Source organism: Aphis gossypii, chromosome 1, assembly GCF_020184175.1.
Source record: "Aphis gossypii isolate Hap1 chromosome 1, ASM2018417v2, whole genome shotgun sequence".
Lineage (NCBI taxonomy): Eukaryota > Metazoa > Arthropoda > Insecta > Hemiptera > Aphididae > Aphis > Aphis gossypii.
In genome coordinates, this window is record NC_065530.1 from 29,665,821 (window position 1) to 29,685,886 (window position 20,066).

General features: G+C 47.5%; 1 long non-coding RNA gene and 1 pseudogene across 2 annotated transcripts; both read right to left on the reverse strand.

Moving 5' to 3' along the window:
* The window catches only part of LOC114127252 (uncharacterized), a 36,361-nt pseudogene extending 17,977 nt beyond the window's left edge, over nucleotides 1-18,384 (reverse strand).
* Nucleotides 18,385-18,650: 266 nt separating this feature from the next.
* On the reverse strand, nucleotides 18,651-19,855 carry LOC126548882 (uncharacterized). Of its 2 annotated transcripts, none has more exons than XR_007603024.1 (3): nucleotides 19,602-19,855; nucleotides 19,217-19,523; nucleotides 18,651-19,062 (listed from the first exon to the last, which is right to left on the reverse strand). It is a non-coding gene; the product is annotated as an uncharacterized LOC126548882 (long non-coding RNA). The 2 variants fall into 2 exon arrangements; XR_007603023.1 differs by having other exon boundaries at nucleotides 18,651-18,822; nucleotides 19,602-19,853.
* Nucleotides 19,856-20,066: the final 211 nt, after the last annotated feature.

Below are 20,066 nucleotides of genomic sequence, written 5' to 3' on the forward strand. Positions count from 1 at the left end.
GATTCACTAAGCTATACTGTCACTATACAACATAGCTGTCTGTAGGCTGGAGGGTGCCCGGTTTCTGTACTGCGTACGTACGCAATACACCACAGCGCACCAAGTCGTTCTAAACCTCGCGCAATTACGGTCTCGAACGACTCACTTAGCTATAACTCTCACACCCCACGGACGGTAAAGGTTTGAAAGGGCCCGGATTTGTATTTGCACACCTATGCAGTACACCACTAAGCACTTCGTCGTTCTAAACCCCGCGCAGCTATGGTCAAGAACGACGCACTAAGCCATTACTCCCACTATACAACATAGCTGGCAGTAGGCTGGATGGTACCCGGTTTCTGTACTGCGTGCCTACGCAATGCAAAACAGAGCACCTCGTCGTTCTAATCCTCGTGCAATTACGGTTTCGAACGATTCACTAAGCTATACTGTCACTATACAACATAGCTGGCAGTAGGCTGGAGGGTGCCCGGTTTCTGTACTGCGTACGTACGCAATACACCACAGAGCACCAAGTCGTTCTAAACCTCGCGCAATTACGGTCTCGAACGACTCACTTAGCTATAACTCTCACACCCCACAGACTTTAAAGATTTGAAGGGACCCGGATTTGTATTTGCACACCTATGCAGTACACCACTAAGCACTTCGTCGTTCTAAACCCCGCGCAGCTATCGTCAAGAACGACGCACTAAGCCATTACTCCCACTATACAACATAGCTGGCAGTAGGCTGGATGGTGCCCGGTTTCTGTACTGTGTACCTACGCAATGCAAAACAGAGCACCTCGTCGTTCTAATCCTCGTGCAATTACGGTTTCGAACGATTCACTAAGCTATACTGTCACTATACAATATAGCTGGCAGTAGGCTGGAGGGTGCCCGGTTTCTGTACTGCGTACGTACGCAATACACCACAGAGCACCAAGTCGTTCTAAACCTCGCGCAATTACGGTCTCGAACGACTCACTTAGCTATAACTCTCACACCCCACAGACTTTAAAGGTTTGAAGGGACCCGGATTAGTATTTGCACACCTATGCAGTACACCACTAAGCACTTCGTCGTTCTAAACCCCGCGCAGCTATGGTCAAGAACGACGCACTAAGCCATTACTCCCACTATACAACATAGCTGGCAGTAGGCTGGATGGTGCCCGGTTTCTGTACTGTGTACCTACGCAATGCAAAACAGAGCACCTCGTCGTTCTAATCCTCGTGCAATTACGGTTTCGAACGATTCACTAAGCTATACTGTCACTATACAACATAGCTGGCAGTAGGCTGGAGGGTGCCCGGTTTCTGTACTGCGTACGTACGCAATACACCACAGAGCACCAAGTCGTTCTAAACCTCGCGCAATTACGGTCTCGAACGACTCACTTAGCTATAACTCTCACACCCCACGGACGGTAAAGGTTTGAAGGGGCCCGGATTTGTATTTGCACACCTATGCAGTACACCACTAAGCACTTCGTCGTTCTAAACCCCGCGCAATTACGGTCTCGAACGACTCACTTAGCTATAACTCTCACACACCACAGACTTTAAAGATTTGAAGGGACCCGGATTTGTATTTGCACACCTATGCAGTACAAAACTAAGCACTTCGTCGTTCTAAACCCCGCGCAGCTATGGTCAAGAACGACGCACTAAGCCATTACTCCCACTATACAACATAGCTGGCAGTAGGCTGGATGGTGCCCGGTTTCTGTACTGTGTACCTACGCAATGCAAAACAGAGCACCTCGTCGTTCTAATCCTCGTGCAATTACGGTTTCGAACGATTCACTAAGCTATACTGTCACTATACAACATAGCTGGCAGTAGGCTGGAGGGTGCCCGGTTTCTGTACTGCGTACGTACGCAATACACCACAGAGCACCAAGTCGTTCTGAACCTCGCGCAATTACGGTCTCGAACGACTCACTTAGCTATAACTCTCACACACCACAGACTTTAAAGATTTGAAGGGACCCGGATTTGTATTTGCACACCTATGCAGTACACCACTAAGCACTTCGTCGTTCTAAACCCCGCGCAGCTATGGTCAAGAACGACGCACTAAGCCATTACTCCCACTATACAACATAGCTGGCAGTAGGCTGGATGGTGCCCGGTTTCTGTACTGTGTACCTACGCAATGCAAAACAGGGCACCTCGTCGTTCTAATCCTCGTGCAATTACGGTTTCGAACGATTCACTAAGCTATACTGTCACTATACAACATAGCTGGCAGTAGGCTGGAGGGTGCCCGGTTTCTGTACTGCGTACGTACGCAATACACCACAGCGCACCAAGTCGTTCTAAACCTCGCGCAATTACGGTCTCGAACGACTCACTTAGCTATAACTCTCACACCCCACAGACTTTAAAGGTTTGAAGGGACCCGGATTAGTATTTGCACACATTGCAGTACACCACTAAGCACTTCGTCGTTCTAAACCCCGCGCAGCTATGGTCAAGAACGACGCACTAAGCCATTACTCCCACTATACAACATAGCTGGCAGTAGGCTGGATGGTGCCCGGTTTCTGTACTGTGTACCTACGCAATGCAAAACAGAGCACCTCGTCGTTCTAATCCTCGTGCAATTACGGTTTCGAACGATTCACTAAGCTATACTGTCACTATACAACATAGCTGGCAGTAGGCTGGAGGGTGCCCGGTTTCTGTACTGCGTACGTACGCAATACACCACAGAGCACCAAGTCGTTCTAAACCTCGCGCAATTACGGTCTCGAACGACTCACTTAGCTATAACTCTCACACCACGGACGGTAAAGGTTTGAAGGGGCCCGGATTTGTATTGCACACACCTATGCAGTACACCACTAAGCACTTCGTCGTTCTAAACCCCGCGCAGCTATGGTCAAGAACGACGCACTAAGCCATTACTCCCACTATACAACATAGCTGGCAGTAGGCTGGATGGTGACCGGTTCTGTACTGTGTACCTACGCAATGCAAAACAGAGCACCTCGTCGTTCTAATCCTCGTGCAATTACGGTTTCGAACGATTCACTAAGCTATACTGTCACTATACAACATAGCTGGCAGTAGGCTGGAGGGTGCCCGGTTTCTGTACTGCGTACGTACGCAATACACCACAGAGCACCAAGTCGTTCTAAACCTCGCGCAATTACGGTCTCGAACGACTCACTTAGCTATAACTCTCACCACCCACGGACGGTAAAGGTTTGAAGGGGCCGGATTTGTATTTGCACACCTATGCAGTACACCACTAAGCACTTCGTCGTTCTAAACCCGCGCAATTACGGTCTCGAACGACTCACTTAGCTATACTCTCACACCCCACAGACTTTAAAGGTTGAAGGGACCGGATTTGTATTTGCACCCCTATGCAGTGCACCACTAAGCACTTCGTCGTTCTAAACCCCGCGCAGCTATGGTCAAGAACGACGCACTAAGCCATTACTCCCACTATACAACATAGCTGGCAGTAGGCTGGATGGTGCCCGGTTTCTGTACTGTGTACCTACGCAATGCAAAACAGAGCACCTCGTCGTTCTAATCCTCGTGCAATTACGGTTTCGAACGATTCACTAAGCTATACTGTCACTATACAACATAGCTGGCAGTAGGCTGGAGGGTGCCCGGTTTCTGTACTGCGTACGTACGCAATACACCACAGAGCACCAAGTCGTTCTAAACCTCGCGCAATTACGGTCTCAAACGACTCACTTAGCGATAACTCTCACACCCCACGGACGGTAAAGGTTTGAAGGGGCCCGGATTTGTATTTGCACACCTATGCAGTACACCACTAAGCACTTCGTCGTTCTAAACCCTGCGCAATTACGGTCTCGAACGACTCACTTAGCTATAACTCTCACACCCCACAGACTTTAAAGGTTTGAAGGGACCCGGATTTGTATTTGCACCCCTATGCAGTACACCACTAAGCACTTCGTCGTTCTAAACCCCGCGCAGCTATGGTCAAGAACGACGCACTAAGCCATTACTCCCACTATACAACATTGCTGGCAGTAGGCTGGATGGTGCCCGGTTTCTGTACTGTGTACCTACGCAATGCAAAACAGAGCACCTCGTCGTTCTAATCCTCGTGCAATTACGGTTTCGAACGATTCACTAAGCTATACTGTCACTATACAACATAGCTGGCAGTAGGCTGGAGGTGCCCGGTTTCTGTACTGCGTACGTACGCAATACACACAGAGCACCAAGTCGTTCTGAACCTCGCGCAATTACGGTCTCGAACGACTCACTTAGCTATAACTCTCACACACCACAGACTTTAAAGATTTGAAGGGACCCGGATTTGTATTTGCACACCTATGCAGTACACCACTAAGCACTTCGTCGTTCTAAACCCCGCGCAGCTATGGTCAAGAACGACGCACTAAGCCATTACTCCCACTATACAACATAGCTGGCAGTAGGCTGGATGGTGCCCGGTTTCTGTACTGTACTGTACTACGCAATGCAAAACAGAGCACCTCGTCGTTCTAATCCTCATGCAATTACGGTTTCGAACGATTCACTAAGCTATACTGTCACTATACAACATAGCTGGCAGTAGGCTGGAGGGTGCCCGGTTTCTGTACTGCGTACGTACGCAATACACCACAGCGCACCAAGTCGTTCTAAACCTCGCGCAATTACGGTCTCGAACGACTCACTTAGCTATAACTCTCACACCCCACAGACTTTAAAGGTTTGAAGGGACCCGGATTAGTATTTGCACACCTATGCAGTACACCACTAAGCACTTCGTCGTTCTAAACCCCGCGCAGCTATGGTCAAGAACGACGCACTAAGCCATTACTCCCACTATACAACATAGCTGGCAGTAGGCTGGATGGTGCCCGGTTTCTGTACTGTGTACCTACGCAATGCAAAACAGAGCACCTCGTCGTTCTAATCCTCGTGCAATTACGGTTTCGAACGATTCACTAAGCTATAACTCTCATCCCCCACGGACGGTAAAGGTTTGAAGGGGCCCGGATTTGTATTTGCACACCTATGCAGTACACCACTAAGCACTTCGTCGTTCTAAACCCCACGCAGCTATGGTCAAGAACGACGCACTAAGCCATTACTCCCACTATACAACATAGCTGGCAGTAGGCTGGATGGTGACCGGTTTCTGTACTGTGTACCTACGCAATGCAAAACAGAGCACCTCGTCGTTCTAATACTCGTGCAATTACGGTTTCGAACGATTCACTAAGCTATACTGTCACTATACAACATAGCTGGCAGTAGGCTGGAGGGTGCCGGTTTCTGTACTGCGTACGTACGCAATACACCACAGAGCACCAAGTCGTTCTAAACCCCGCGCAATACGGTCTCGAACGACTCACTAGCTATAACTCTCAACCCCACGGACGGTAAAGGTTTGAGTTTGAAGGGGCCCGGATTTGTATTTGCACACCTATGCAGTACACCACTAAGCACTTCGTCGTTCAAAACCCCGCGCAATTACGGTCTCGAACGACTCACTTAGCTATAACTCTCACACCCCACAGACTTAAAGGTTTGAAGGGACCCGGATTTGTATTTGCACCCCTATGCAGTACACACTAAGCACTTCGTCGTTCTAAACCCCGCGCAGCTATGGTCAAGAACGACGCACTAAGCCATTACTCCCACTATACAACATAGCTGGCAGTAGGCTGGATGGTGCCCGGTTTCTGTACTGTGTACCTACGCAATGCAAAACAGAGCACCTCGTCGTTCTAATCCTCGTGCAATTACGGTTTCGAACGATTCACTAAGCTATACTGTCACTATACAACATAGCTGGCAGTAGGCTGGAGGGTGAACGGTTTCTGTACTGCGTACGTACGCAATACACCACAGCGCACCAAGTCGTTCTAAACCTCGCGCAATTACGGTCTCGAACGACTCACTTAGCTATAACTCTCACACCCCACAGACTTTAAGGTTGAAGGGACCCGGATTAGTATTTGCACACCTATGCAGTACACCACTAAGCACTTCGTCGTTCTAAACCCCGCGCAGCTATGGTCAAGAACGACGCACTAAGCCATTACTCCCACTATACAACAAAGCTGGCAGTAGGCTGGATGGTGCCCGGTTTCTGTACTGTGTACCTACGCAATGCAAAACAGAGCACCTCGTCGTAATAACTAGTGCAATTACGGTTTCGAACGATTCACTAAGCTATACTGTCACTATACAACATAGCTGGCAGTAGGCTGGAGGGTGCCCGGTTTACTGTGTACGTACGCAATACACCACAGCGCACCAAGTCGTTCTAAACCTCGCGCAATTACGGTCTCGAACGACTCACTTAGCTAAAACTCACACCCCACAGACTTTAAAGGTTTGAATTGACCGGATTAGTATTTGCACACCTATGCAGTACACCACTAAGCACTTCGTCGTTCTAAACCCCGCGCAGCTATGGTCAAGAACGACGCACTAAGCCATTACTCCCACTATACAACATAGCTGGCAGTAGGCTGGATGGTGCCCGGTTTCTGTACTGTGTACCTACGCAATGCAAAACAGAGCACCTCGTCGTTCTAATCCTCGTTCAATTACGGTTTCGAACGATTCACTAAGCTATACTGTCACTATACAACATAGCTGGCAGTAGGCTGGAGGGTGCCCGGTTTCTGTACTGCGTACGTACGCAATACACCACAGAGCACCAAGTCGTTCTAAACCTCGCGCAATTACGGTCTCGAACGACTCACTTAGCTATAACTCTCACACCCCACGGACGGTAAAGGTTTGAAGGGGCCCGGATTTGTATTTGCACACCTATGCAGTACACCACTAAGCACTTCGTCGTTCTAAACCCCGCGCAATTACGGTCTCGAACGACTCACTTAGCTATAACTCTCACACCCCACAGACTTTAAAGGTTTGAAGGGACCCGGATTTGTATTTGCACCCCTATGCAGTACACCACTAAGCACTTAGTCGTTCTAAACCCCGCGCAGCTATGGTCAAGAACGACGCACTAAGCCATTACTTCCACTATACAACTTAGCTGGCAGTAGGCTGGATGGTGCCCGGTTTCTATACTGTGTACCTACGCAATGCAAAACAGAGCACCTCGTCGTTCTTATAACTCGTGCAATTACGGTTTCGAACGATTCACTAAGCTATACTGTCACTATACAACATAGCTGGCAGTAGGCTGGAGGGTGCCCGGTTTCTGTACTGCGTACGTACGCAATACACCACAGCGCACCAAGTCGTTCTAAACCTCGCGCAATTACGGTCTCGAACGACTCACTTAGCTATAACTCTCACACCCCACAGACTTTAAAGGTTTGAAGGGACCCGGATTAGTATTTGCACACCTATGCAGTACACCACTAAGCACTTCGTCGTTCTAAACCCCGCGCAGCTATGGTCACGAACGACGCACTAAGCCATTACTCCCATATACAACATAGCTGGCAGTAGGCTGGATGGTGCCCGGTTTCTGTACTGTGTACCTACGCAATGCAAAACAGAGCACCTCGTCGTTCTAATCCTCGTGCAATTACGGTTCGAACGATTCACTAAGCTATACTGTCACTATACAACATAGCTGGCAGTAGGCTGAGGGTGCCGGTTTCTGTACTGCGTACGTACGCAATACACCACACACCAGAGCACCAAGTCGTTCTAAACCTCGCGCAATTACGGTCTCCGAACGACTCACTTAGCTATAACTCTCACACCCCCGGACGGAAAGGTTTGAAGGGGCCCGGATTTGTATTTGCACACCTATGCAGTACCACTAAGCACTTCGTCGTTCTAAACCCCGCGCAATTACGGTCTCGAACGACTCACTTAGCTATAACTCTCACACCACAGACTTTAAGGTTGAAGGGACCCGGATTTGTATTTGACCCCTATGCAGTACACCACTAAGCATCGTCGTTCTAAACCCCGCGCAGCTATGTCAAGAAGAACAACGCAAGCCATTACTCCCACTATAACATAGCTGGCAGTAGGATGGTGCCGGTTTCTATACTGTGTACCTACGCAATGCAAAACAGGCACCTCGTCGTTCTTATAACTCGTGCAATACGGTTTCGAACGATTCACTAAGCTATACTGTCACTATACAACATAGCTGGCAGTAGGCTGGAGGGTGCCGGTTTTGTACTGCGTACGTACGCAATACACCACAGCGCACCAAGTCGTCTAAACCTCGCGCAATTACGGTCTCGAACGACTCACTTAGCTATAACTCTCACACCCCACAGACTTTAAAGGTTTGAAGGGACCCGGATTAGTATTTGCACACCTATGCAGTACACCACTAAGCACTTCGTCGTTCTAACCCCGCGCAGCTATGGTCAAGAACGACGCACTAAGCCATTACTCCCACTATACAACATAGCTGGCAGTAGCTGGCGGGTGCCCGGTTTCTGTACTGTGTACCTACGCAATGCAAAACAGGAGCACCAGTCGTTCTAATCCTCGTTGCAATTACGGTTTCGAACGATTCACTAAGCTATACTGTCACTATACAACATAGCTGGCAGTAGGCGGGAGGGTGCCCGGTTCTGACTGCGTACGTTACGCAATACACCACAGAGCACCAAGTCGTTCTAAACCTCGCGCAATTACGGTCTCGAACGACTCACTTAGCTATAACTCTCACACCCCACGGACGGTAAAGGTTTGAAGGGGCCGGATTTGTATTTGCACACTATGCAGTACACCATAAGCACTTCGTCGTTCTAAACCCCGCGCAATTACGGTCTCCAACGACTCACTTAGCTAAACTCTCACACCCCACAGACTTAAAGGTTTGAAGGGACCCGGATTGTATTGCACCACCTATGCAGTACACACTAAGCACTCGTCGTTCTAAACCCCGCGCAGCTATGGTCAAGAACGACGCACTAAGCCATTACTCCCACTATACAACATAGCTGGCAGTAGGCTGGATGGTGCCCGGTTTCTGTACTGTGTACCTACGCAATTGCAAACAGAGCACCTCGTCGTTCTAATCCTCGTGCAATTACGGTTTCGAACGATTCACTAAGCTTATACTGTCACTACAAAAATAGCTGGCAGTAGGCTGGAGGGTGCCGGTTTCTGTACGGGTACGTACGCAATACACCACATAGCACCAAGTCGTTCTAAACCTCGCGCAATTACGGTCTCGAACGACTCACTTAGCTATAACTCTCACCCCCACGGACGGTAAAGGTTTGAGGGGCCCGGATTTGTATTTGCACACCTATGCGTACACCACTAAGCACTTCGTCGTTCTAAACCCCGCGCAATTACGGTCTCGAACGACTCACTTAGCTAAACTCTCACACCCCACAGACTTTAAAGTTTGAAGGGACCCGGATTGTATTTGCACACCTATGCAGTACACCAAGAAGCACTTCGTCGTTCTAAACCCCGCGCAGCTTATGGTCACGACGACGCACTAAGCCATTACTCCAATACAACATAGCTGGCAGTAGGCTGGATGGTGCCCTTTTCTATACTGTGTACCTACGCAATGCAAACCAGAGCACCTCGTCGTTCTTATACTCGTGCAATTACGGTTTCGAACGATTCACTAAGCTATACTGGTCCTATAACATAGCTGGCAGTAGGCTGGAGGGTGCCCGGTTTCTGTACTGCGTACTTACGCAATACACCACAGCGCACCAAGTCGTTCTAAACCTCGCGCAATTACGGTCTCGACGACTCACTTAGCTATTAACTCTCCCACCCCACAGACTTTAAGGTTTGAAGGGACCCGGTTAGTATTTGCACACCTATGCAGTACACCACTAAGCACTTCGTCGTTCTAAACCCCGCCGCAGCTATGGTCAAGAACGACGCACTAAGCCATTACTCCTTTACTCCACTCTACACATAGCTGGCAGTAGGCTGATGGTGCCCGGGTTCTGTACTTTGTACCTACGCAATGCAAAACAGAGCACCTCGTCGTTCTAATCCTCGTGCATTACGGTTTCGAACGATTCACTAACTATACTGTCACTATACAACATAGCTGGCATAGGCTGGAGGGTGCCCGGTTTCTGTACTGCGTACGTACGCAATACACCACACAGAGCACCAAGTCGTTCTAAACCTCGCGCAATTACGGTCTCGAACGACTCACTTAGCTATACTAACTCTCACACCCCACGGACGTTAAGGTTTGAAGGGGCCCGGATTTGTATTTGCACACCTATGCAGTACACCACTAAGCACTTCGTCGTTCTAAAAACCCCGCGCAATTACGGTCTCGAACGACTCCCTTAGCTATAACTCTCACACCCCCAGACCTTTAAAGTTTGAAGGGACCCGGATTTGTGTATTTGCACCCCTATGCAGTACACCACTAAGCACTTCGTCGTCTAAAAACCCCGCGCAGCTATGGTCAAAACGACGCACTAAGCCATTACTCCCACTATACACATAGCTGGCAGTAGGCTGGATGGTGCCCGGTTTCTGTACTGTGTACCTACGCAATGCAAAACGAGCACCCTCGTCGTTCTAATCCTCGTGCAATTACGGTTTCGAACGATTCACTAAGCTATACTGTCACTATACAACATAGCTGGCAGTAGGCTGGAGGGTGCCCGGTTTCTGTACTGCGTACGTACGCAATACACAGGAGCAAGAGAGGACCGAGGGTTAAGTTAAAACTAACATAATAGCGTGTAACAATCACAGAGCACCAAGTCCGTTCTGAACCCGCGCATTACGGTCTCGAACGACTCACTTAGCTATAACTCTCACACCCCCCACAGACTTTAAAGGTTTGAGGGACCCCCGGATTAGTATTGCACACCTATGCAGTACACCACTAGCACTTCGTCGTTCTAAACCCCGCGCAGCTATGGTCAAGAACGACGCTAAGCCATTACTACTTACTCCCACTATACAACATAGCGGCAGTAGCTGGATGGTGTGCCCGGTTTCTGTACTGTGTACCTACGCAATGCAAAACAGAGCACCCCTCGTCGTTCTAATCCTCGTGCAATTACGGTTTCGAACATTCACTAAGCTATACTGTCACTATACAACATAGCTGGCAGTAGGCTGGAGTTGCCCGGTTTCTGTACTGCGTACGTACGCAATACACCACATAGCACCAAGTCGTTCTAAACCTCGCGCAATTACGGTCTCGAACGACTCACTTAGCTATAAATCTCACACCCCACGGACGGTAAAGGTTTGAAGGGGCCCGGCATTTGTATTTGCACACCTATGCAGTACACCACTAAGCACTTCGTCGTTTCCTAACCCCCGCGCAGCTATGGTCAAGAACGACGCACTAAGCCATTACTCCCACTATACAACATAGCTGGCAGTAGGCTGGATGGTGAACCGGTTTCTGTACTGTGTACCTACGCAATGCAAAACAGAGCACCTCGTCGTTCTAATCCTCGTGCAATTACGGTTTCGAACGATTCACTAAGCTATACTGTCACTATACAACATAGCTGGCAGTAGGCTGGAGGGTGCCCGGTTTCTGTACTGCGTACGTACGCAATACACCACAGAGCACCAAGTCGTTCTAAACCTCGCGCAATTACGGTCTCGAACGACTCACTTAGCTATAACTCTCACACCCCACGGACGGTAAAGGTTTGAAGGGGCCCGGATTTGTATTTGCACACCTATTCAGTACACCACTAAGCACTTCGTCGTTCAAAACCCCGAGCAGCTATGGTCAAGAACGACGCACTAAGCCATTACTCCCACTATACAACATAGCTGGCAGTAGGCTGGATGGTACCCGGTTTCTGTACTGCGTACCTACGCAATGCAAAACAGAGCACCTCGTCGTTCTAATAACTCGTGCAATTACGGTTTCGAACGATTCACTAAGCTATACTGTCACTATACAACATAGCTGGCAGTAGGCTGGAGGGTGCCCGGTTTCTATACTGCGTACGTACGCAATACACCTCAGAGCACCAAGTCGTTCTAAACCTCGCGCAATTACGGTCTCGAACGACTCACTTAGCTATAACTCTCACACCCCACAGACTTTAAAGGTTTGAAGGGACCCGGATTTGTATTTGCACCCCTATGCAGTACACCACTAAGCACTTCGTCGTTCTAAACCCCGCGCAGCTATGGTCAAGAACGACGACCTAAGCCATTACTCCCACTATACAACATAGCTTACAGTAGGCTGGATGGTGCCCGGTTTCTGTACTGTGTACCTACGCAATGCAAAACAGAGCACCTCGTCGTTCTAATCCTCGTGCAATTACGGTTTCGAACGATTCACTAAGCTATACTGTCACTATACAACATAGCTGGCAGTAGGCTGGAGGGTGCCCGGTTTCTGTACTGCGTACGTACGCAATACACCACAGAGCACCAAGTCGTTCTAAACCTCGCGCAATTACGGTCTAGAACGACTCACTTAGCTATAACTCTCACACCCCACAGACTGTTAAGATTTGAAGGGACCCGGATTTGTATTTGCACACCTATGCAGTACACCACTAAGCACTTCGTCGTTCTAAACCCCGCGCAGCTATGGTCAAGAACGACGCACTAAGCCATTACTCCCACTATGCAACATAGCTGGCAGTAGGCTGGATGGTGCCCGGTTTCTGTACTGTGTACCTACGCAATGCAAAACAGAACACCTCGTCATTCTAATCCTCGTGCAATTACGGTTTCGAACGATTCACTAAGCTATACTGTCACTATACAACATAGCTGGCAGTAGGCTGGAGGGTGCCCGGTTTCTGTACTGCGTACGTACGCAATACACCACAGAGCACCAAGTCGTTCTAAACCTCGCGCAATTACGGTCTCGAACGACTCACTTAGCTATAACTCTCACACCCCACAGACTTTAAAGGTTTTAAGGGACCAGGATTTGTATTTGCACACCTATGCAGTATACCACTAAGCACTTCGTCGTTCTAAACCCCGAGCAGCTATGGTCAAGAACGACGCACTAAGCCATTACTCCCACTATACAACATAGCTGGCAGTAGGCTGGATGGTGCCCGGTTTCTGTACTGTGTACCTACGCAATGCAAAACAGAGCACCTCGTCGTTCTAATCCTCGTGCAATTACGGTTTCGAACGATTCACTAAGCTATACTGTCACTATACAACATAGCTGGCAGTAGGCTGGAGGGTGCCCGGTTTCTGTACTGCGTACGTACGCAATACACCACAGAGCACCAAGTCGTTCTAAACCTCGCGCTATTACGGTCTCGAACGACTCACTTAGCTATAACTCTCACACCCCACGGACTGTAAGGTTTGAAGGGCCCGGATTTGTATTGCACACCTATGCAGTACACCACTAAGCACTTCGTCGTTCTAAACCCCGCGCAGCTATGGTCAAGAACGACGCACTAAGCCATTACTCCATATACAACATAGCTGGCAGTAGGCTGGATGGTGCCCGGTTTCTGTACTGTGTACCTACGCAATGCAAAACAGAGCACTTCGTCGTTCTAATCCTCGTGCAATTACGGTTTCGAACGATTCACTAAGCTATACTGTCACTATACAACATAGCTGGCAGTAGGCTGGAGGGTGCCCGGTTTCTGTACTGCGTACGTACGCAATACACCACAGAGCACCAAGTCGTTCTAAACCTCGCGCAATTACGGTCTCGAACGACTCACTTAGCTATAACTCTCACACCCCACAGACTTTAAAGATGTGAAGGGACCCGGATTTGTATTTGCACACCTATGCAGTACACCACTAAGCACTTCGTCGTTCTAAACCCCGCGCAGCTATGGTCAAGAACGACGCACTAAGCCATTACTCCCACTATACAACATAGCTGGCAGTAGGCTGGATGGTGCCCGGTTTCTGTACTGTGTACCTACGCAATGCAAAACAGAGCACCTCGTCGTTCTAATCCTCGTGCAATTACGGTCTCGAACGACTCACTTAGCTATAACTCTCACACCCCACAGACTTTAAAGATTTGAAGGGACCCGGATTTGTATTTGCACACCTATGCAGTACACCACTAAGCACTTCGTCGTTCTAAACCCCGCGCAGCTATGGTCAAGAACGACGCACTAAGCCATTACTCCCACTATACAACATAGCTGGCAGTAGGCTGGATGGTGCCCGGTTTCTGTACTGTGTACCTACGCAATGCAAAACAGAGCACTTCGTCGTTCTAATCCTCGTGCAATTACGGTTTCGAACGATTCACTAAGCTATACTGTCACTATACAACATAGCTGGCAGTAGGCTGGAGGGTGCCCGGTCTGTACTGCGTACGTACGCAATACACACAGAGCACCAAGTCGTTCTAAACCTCGCGCAATTACGGTCTCGAACGACTCACTTAGCTATAACTCTCACACCCCACAGACTTTAAAGATTTGAATGGACCCGGATTTGTATTTGCACACCTATGCAGTACACCACTAAGCACTTCGTCGTTCTAAACCCCGCGCAGCTATGGTCAAGAACGACGCACTAAGCCATTACTCCCACTATACAACATAGCTGGCAGTAGGCTGGATGGTGCCCGGTTTCTGTACTGTGTACCTACGCAATGCAAAACAGAGCACCTCGTCGTTCTAATCCTCGTGCAATTACGGTTTCGAACGATTCACTAAGCTATACTGTCACTATACAACATAGCTGGCAGTAGGCTGGAGGGTGCCCGGTTTCTGTACTGCGTACGTACGCAATACACCACAGAGCACCAAGTCGTTCTAAACCTCGCGCAATTACGGTCTCGAACGACTCACTTAGCTATAACTCTCACCACCCACAGACTTTAAAGATTTGAAGGGACCCGGATTTGTATTTGCACACCTATGCAGTACACCACTAAGCACTTCGTCGTTCTAAACCCCGCGCAGCTATGGTCAAGAACGACGCACTAAGCCATTACTCCCACTATACAACATAGCTGGCAGTATTCTGGATGGTGCCCGGTTTCTGTACTGTGTACCTACGCAATGCAAAACAGAGCACTTCGTCGTTCTAATCCTCGTGCAATTACGGTTTCGAACGATTCACTAAGCTATACTGTCACTATACAACATAGCTGGCAGTAGGCTGGAGGGTGCCCGGTTTCTGTACTGCGTAGTTACGCAATACACCACAGAGCACCAAGTCGTTCTATACCTCGCGCAATTACGGTCTCGAACGACTCACTTAGCTATAACTCTCACACCCCACAGACTTTAAAGGTTTGAAGGGGCCCGGATTTGTATTTGCACACCTATGCAGTACACCACTAAGCACTTCGTCGTTCTAAACCCCGCGCAGCTATGGTCAAGAACGACGCACTAAGCCATTACTCCCACTATGCAACATAGCTGGCAGTAGGCTGGATGGTGCCCGGTTTCTGTACTGTGTACCTACGCAATGCAAAACAGAACACCTCGTCATTCTAATCCTCGTGCAATTACGGTTTCGAACGATTCACTAAGCTATACTGTCACTATACAACATAGCTGGCAGTAGGCTGGAGGGTGACCGGTTTCTGTACTGCGTACGTACGCAATACACCACAGAGCACCAAGTCGTTCTAAACCTCGCGCAATTACGGTCTCGAACGACTCACTTAGCTATAACTCTCACACCCCACGGACGGTAAAGGTTTGAAGGGGTCCGGATTTGTATTTGCACACCTATGCAGTACACCACTAAGCACTTCGTCGTTCTAAACCCCGCGCAATTACGGTCTCGAACGACTCACTTAGCTATAACTCTCACACCCCACAGACTTTAAAGGTTTGAAGGGATCCGGATTTGTATTTGCACCCCTATGCAGTACACCACTAAGCACTTCGTCGTTCTAAACCCCGCGCAGCTATGGTCAAGAACGACGCACTAAGCCATTACTCCCACTATACAACATAGCTGGCAGTAGGCTGAATGGTGCCCGGTTTCTGTACTGTGTACCTACGCAATGCAAAACAGAGCACCTCGTCGTTCTAATCCTCGTGCAATTACGGTTTCGAACGATTCACTAAGCTATACTGTCACTATACAACATAGTTGGCATTAGGCTGGAGGGTGCCCGGTTTCTGTACTGCGTACGTACGCAATACACCACACAGCACCTCGTCGTTCTAAACCTCGCGCAATTACGGTCACGAACGACGCACTAAGCCTTTACTCCCACTATACAACATATCTGGCAGTAGACTGGAGGATGCCCGGTTTCTATACTGCGTACGTACGCACTACGCATACACCACAGAGCACCGCGTCGTTCTAAACCTCGCGCATTTACGGTCTCCAACGACACACTTAGCTATAACTCTCACACCCCACAGATGGAAAGGACTGAAGTGGCCCGGATTTGTATTGGATACCTATGCAATACACCACTAAGCACTTAGTCGTTCTAAACCCCGCGCAGCTACGGTCACGAACGACGCACAAAGCTTTTACTTCTGTAGGCCAAACCCTCGCCGTCGACCCAGAGGGACATCGACCGATCCGTCTACACTCAATAAAATTGTTTTTGAAACAATCGTAAAAAAAATATATCTCAATTGGCAGTAACTTACCCACCTTTACACGTATACGTACAAAAGCACCGCAACACAAAAATCAGGGGGGGCAGGAAACTCTTTATATCCACCATAGCGAATAATAGTATAATAGTGTAAATAAAAAAACCGATAATAAAGTATGTAATGACGGGCCCAGTAGCACCGCCTTACTATTACAATAATAATATATAAATATAACAATAATAATATTTGGCGCCCACACACGTAATAAATATATAAAATTCAACGCCGTAACGGCAATAATACAAAATAATAATAATGCTATCAATCGGAATAGCTATTTAATATATAGTGCTGATAATATGATTACATACACGCAGCCGGTATCATTGTCGCCTTCGCCGCCGACCTGGACACTGATTAACTCAGATAGCGGGAGTTCTCGCGCACTATCGTCGTTGTAGATAACTCGGGACGAGGCAATTTATGGACGCACGCACGGGGGGTTACGCAACCAGTCGGCTTACCGTTCCATAAGTGCACACTTTTACGTCTTTACCGAACAACGGCTATTTACAGCGAACGAACACCACCGCGGCACTGCGGATACGAACCGGGGTACGAAATAATAGTATACAATAACGTATACAATAAGTATACAATAAATAACGAGTTATTTTAATAAAATCTAAGTTACGTTATTTTATAAATAATTAAATTATAAATAAACCTAACCTAACGCTAACATATAAAAAAATAACTTTTTTTTTAACTTTTAACTTATTAAAAAGTTAAAAAAATATATGTATAAACTTTTAACTTAACTGAGTTAACCAAAAATTGTATTAACTTTTAACTTTTAACTTTCTCTTATTGATGCATATTAACTTAACTTAACTAAGTTAAAAAAAATAATTAACTTGCCCAGCCTTGCCAGTTTCTGTACTGCGTACGTAAGCTGTTTGCGCCGAAGCCGCTCCTACGAATACTGCGGTTGGCGGCAACGACTCGCGGGGTGCTGGGATAGAGAAGGGTACCCAAGATATTACAATAATAATAATAATAATAAAGGAAGTATAATATTTTACAATAATAACATATACATACAATAGTACAATCAGAGGCGCCCCAGTAAGATAAATAGATAAATAGATAAATAGATAAAAAAAATAAATAAAAAAAAAAAAAAAATAATAAATAGACAATAGATAATATTTCTATATTTAAATATTAACACAAGAAATAACGATTACGACCTGGCTCCAATATGGCACCGCCGATACACACCGCGAGTTCACAGCTGTGGACGTTAGAATAGTTCGGCCGGCCCTGGACGCGTATGTGTCTTCACTGAGATGCCGACAAGTGGCGATATGACTATCTAGTGCACGCCGGGTTGGTTGGACCATGCTTCAGGTACATAGACGGCGAGCGAGACCAAGTGTATGTCCGGTTCGCCAGCTCGCAGAAGACAGACAAACGAAAGCCAAAACAAAATGTCCGGTGTCGGGGACAGCCACACAAGGTGTAGGGCCGAAAAGGATCAAAGGCGGAACAACGACTTAACAAGTAAACGCGTTGTCCGCAGTCCGCACACGCGGTTTAGTGCGACCACAGCGCAAGGCGGCGAGCGGACGCGACGATGCGTCAAGCTCGACCGCCTGGAAAAGACACAGACCTTTTGGCCCGCGACAGGTAGCTAACGGCCAGCAATCCAGTGATGGATGGCAGAGGTGGGGAAGCAACTTTTTCGCGGAGCTTCCCCTTCCGACACGGCTCTGCGATAAGATACGTCTCGTCCGTGCTCGAACATACGCAATACACCACAGAGCACCTCGTCGTTCTAAACCTCGCACAATTACGGTCACGAACGACTCACTTAGCTAACCGGACGGTCGGCAAGTGCGAGGATTCGGACTCGCGATCGCTGACGTACCGGACGATAATCAGGTCGGTACAACCGCGCTGCCTGTTGGAACACTTGACCTTCACCAGTTTTGACAACTCGATAAGTTTGATGACTGTAGCCTTGACATCAAGGGATTTTCTTGGGCGCTGTTCATGTTCAGCAGCGTCAGCATGCACGATTCGCACACCGCGTGTCCGTAGCCCGTTGGGGCAGTAGCGCGATATGACCGACATGAGCGTCAGGCATATGGGACATTCCAGCGCGCGACGGATCTGCCGGGAAATGGTCACGATTTCGTCCGGGTCGAACGTCTGCCCCAAAACGGAAACCACTGTCATCGATGACGATGACGCTGACGCCGACCCGTCTGCAACTGTTTTCGAATTTGACGCGATTACCTGCCTTAGTTAGTTGATCTCGGCGTCATCGACGACGACTCTACGGCCACTGCATCCGTTGAAGTCTAAGTCACTTTCGTCGCCAAATTTGTCATTACACGTTCTCGACTCCGTTACAGACAAAGCAAGACACATTTAAAAAAATGATTTGTTTGTTTTGTGTATTATAGATAATAATGTATTGTATTTATTGTTTACAATACAGTTGCTAAACGTTTTATTCGTATCGTAGCAATGAATTTTCTCTACCTTAATAAATATCATCATCGTTTTATTATAAACCATTAGAGCACTCATTCGTTAAGATTCAAGTCAACCACGAGAAGAGTATTATTTTGTTATACATATCTATATCATATCAATGATTTAAATTTTAATAAATGCATGACTTTTACATTGAAAACAAAAACATACTATTTAGATTTTTGGATTTTAGTTAAAAATACTTATAAGGAAACTATAATAATATAATTAACAAAACTAAGTGGTCTATGAGACTTACCTACTGGTTAAGACGAAGCAGTTTTTCATTTTTTTGACACGGTACGCAACGACTGCCTGTACTTTAGCGATCAGTCTGGGGCTCATCAACCATCACCACGGGCGACTACGACGCGACACGATCGACTCCCCGACCAAAGCCCAGGGCTAGAATAGGCGGTACGAGAACGAGTACCGACCGCCGATACGATCGCCTTCTCTTTCGACTTACACTAACCGTCAATCGGACATCACCGCGTTTCCGCACGACTAGTGTTTTTTGCCACAACCGCCATCTTTTGATTGGTCGTTCTTTTTTGTTTTTAGATCTGTTAAACTCACCACATATAAGTGATTGTACCCACGCCCCGTGCGTTTTTTCATTACTATTAAATATATATACACACTCATGCTTGAGACCTGTCTGCCTTATTTGTGTTCGACCCGTCTGTGCCGACTGCCGTTGCACGCGAAGTCAGGTTTATGCCGCGATCGGCCGACAGCATTTTTTCAACGCCAATCGAGAACAAAAACCGTCGGAAACCGCGTCATAGTAATTCAGAACTGTACAACCATGACAAAATAAACGTTTATTTTGTCATGTGTACAACGTAAATGTTTTATAATCACAATACATGTATTTATGTTTAATTTATTCGCATACGAATATCTATGGATACTGAATTTATTTAAAATTTAAATCAAACAAACAAATTGTGATAGTATAAGCCTGGTAGGTACCGTTGCAGAGTATTGGTGGATTGATGTTTCGTAGTAAAGTTATTCATAAAATTAAATACATGTCCACTTATTGCAACATTTATGTCACCCCAATTCTATTTGAAAAAACGCTTTTAACATATAACAACAAT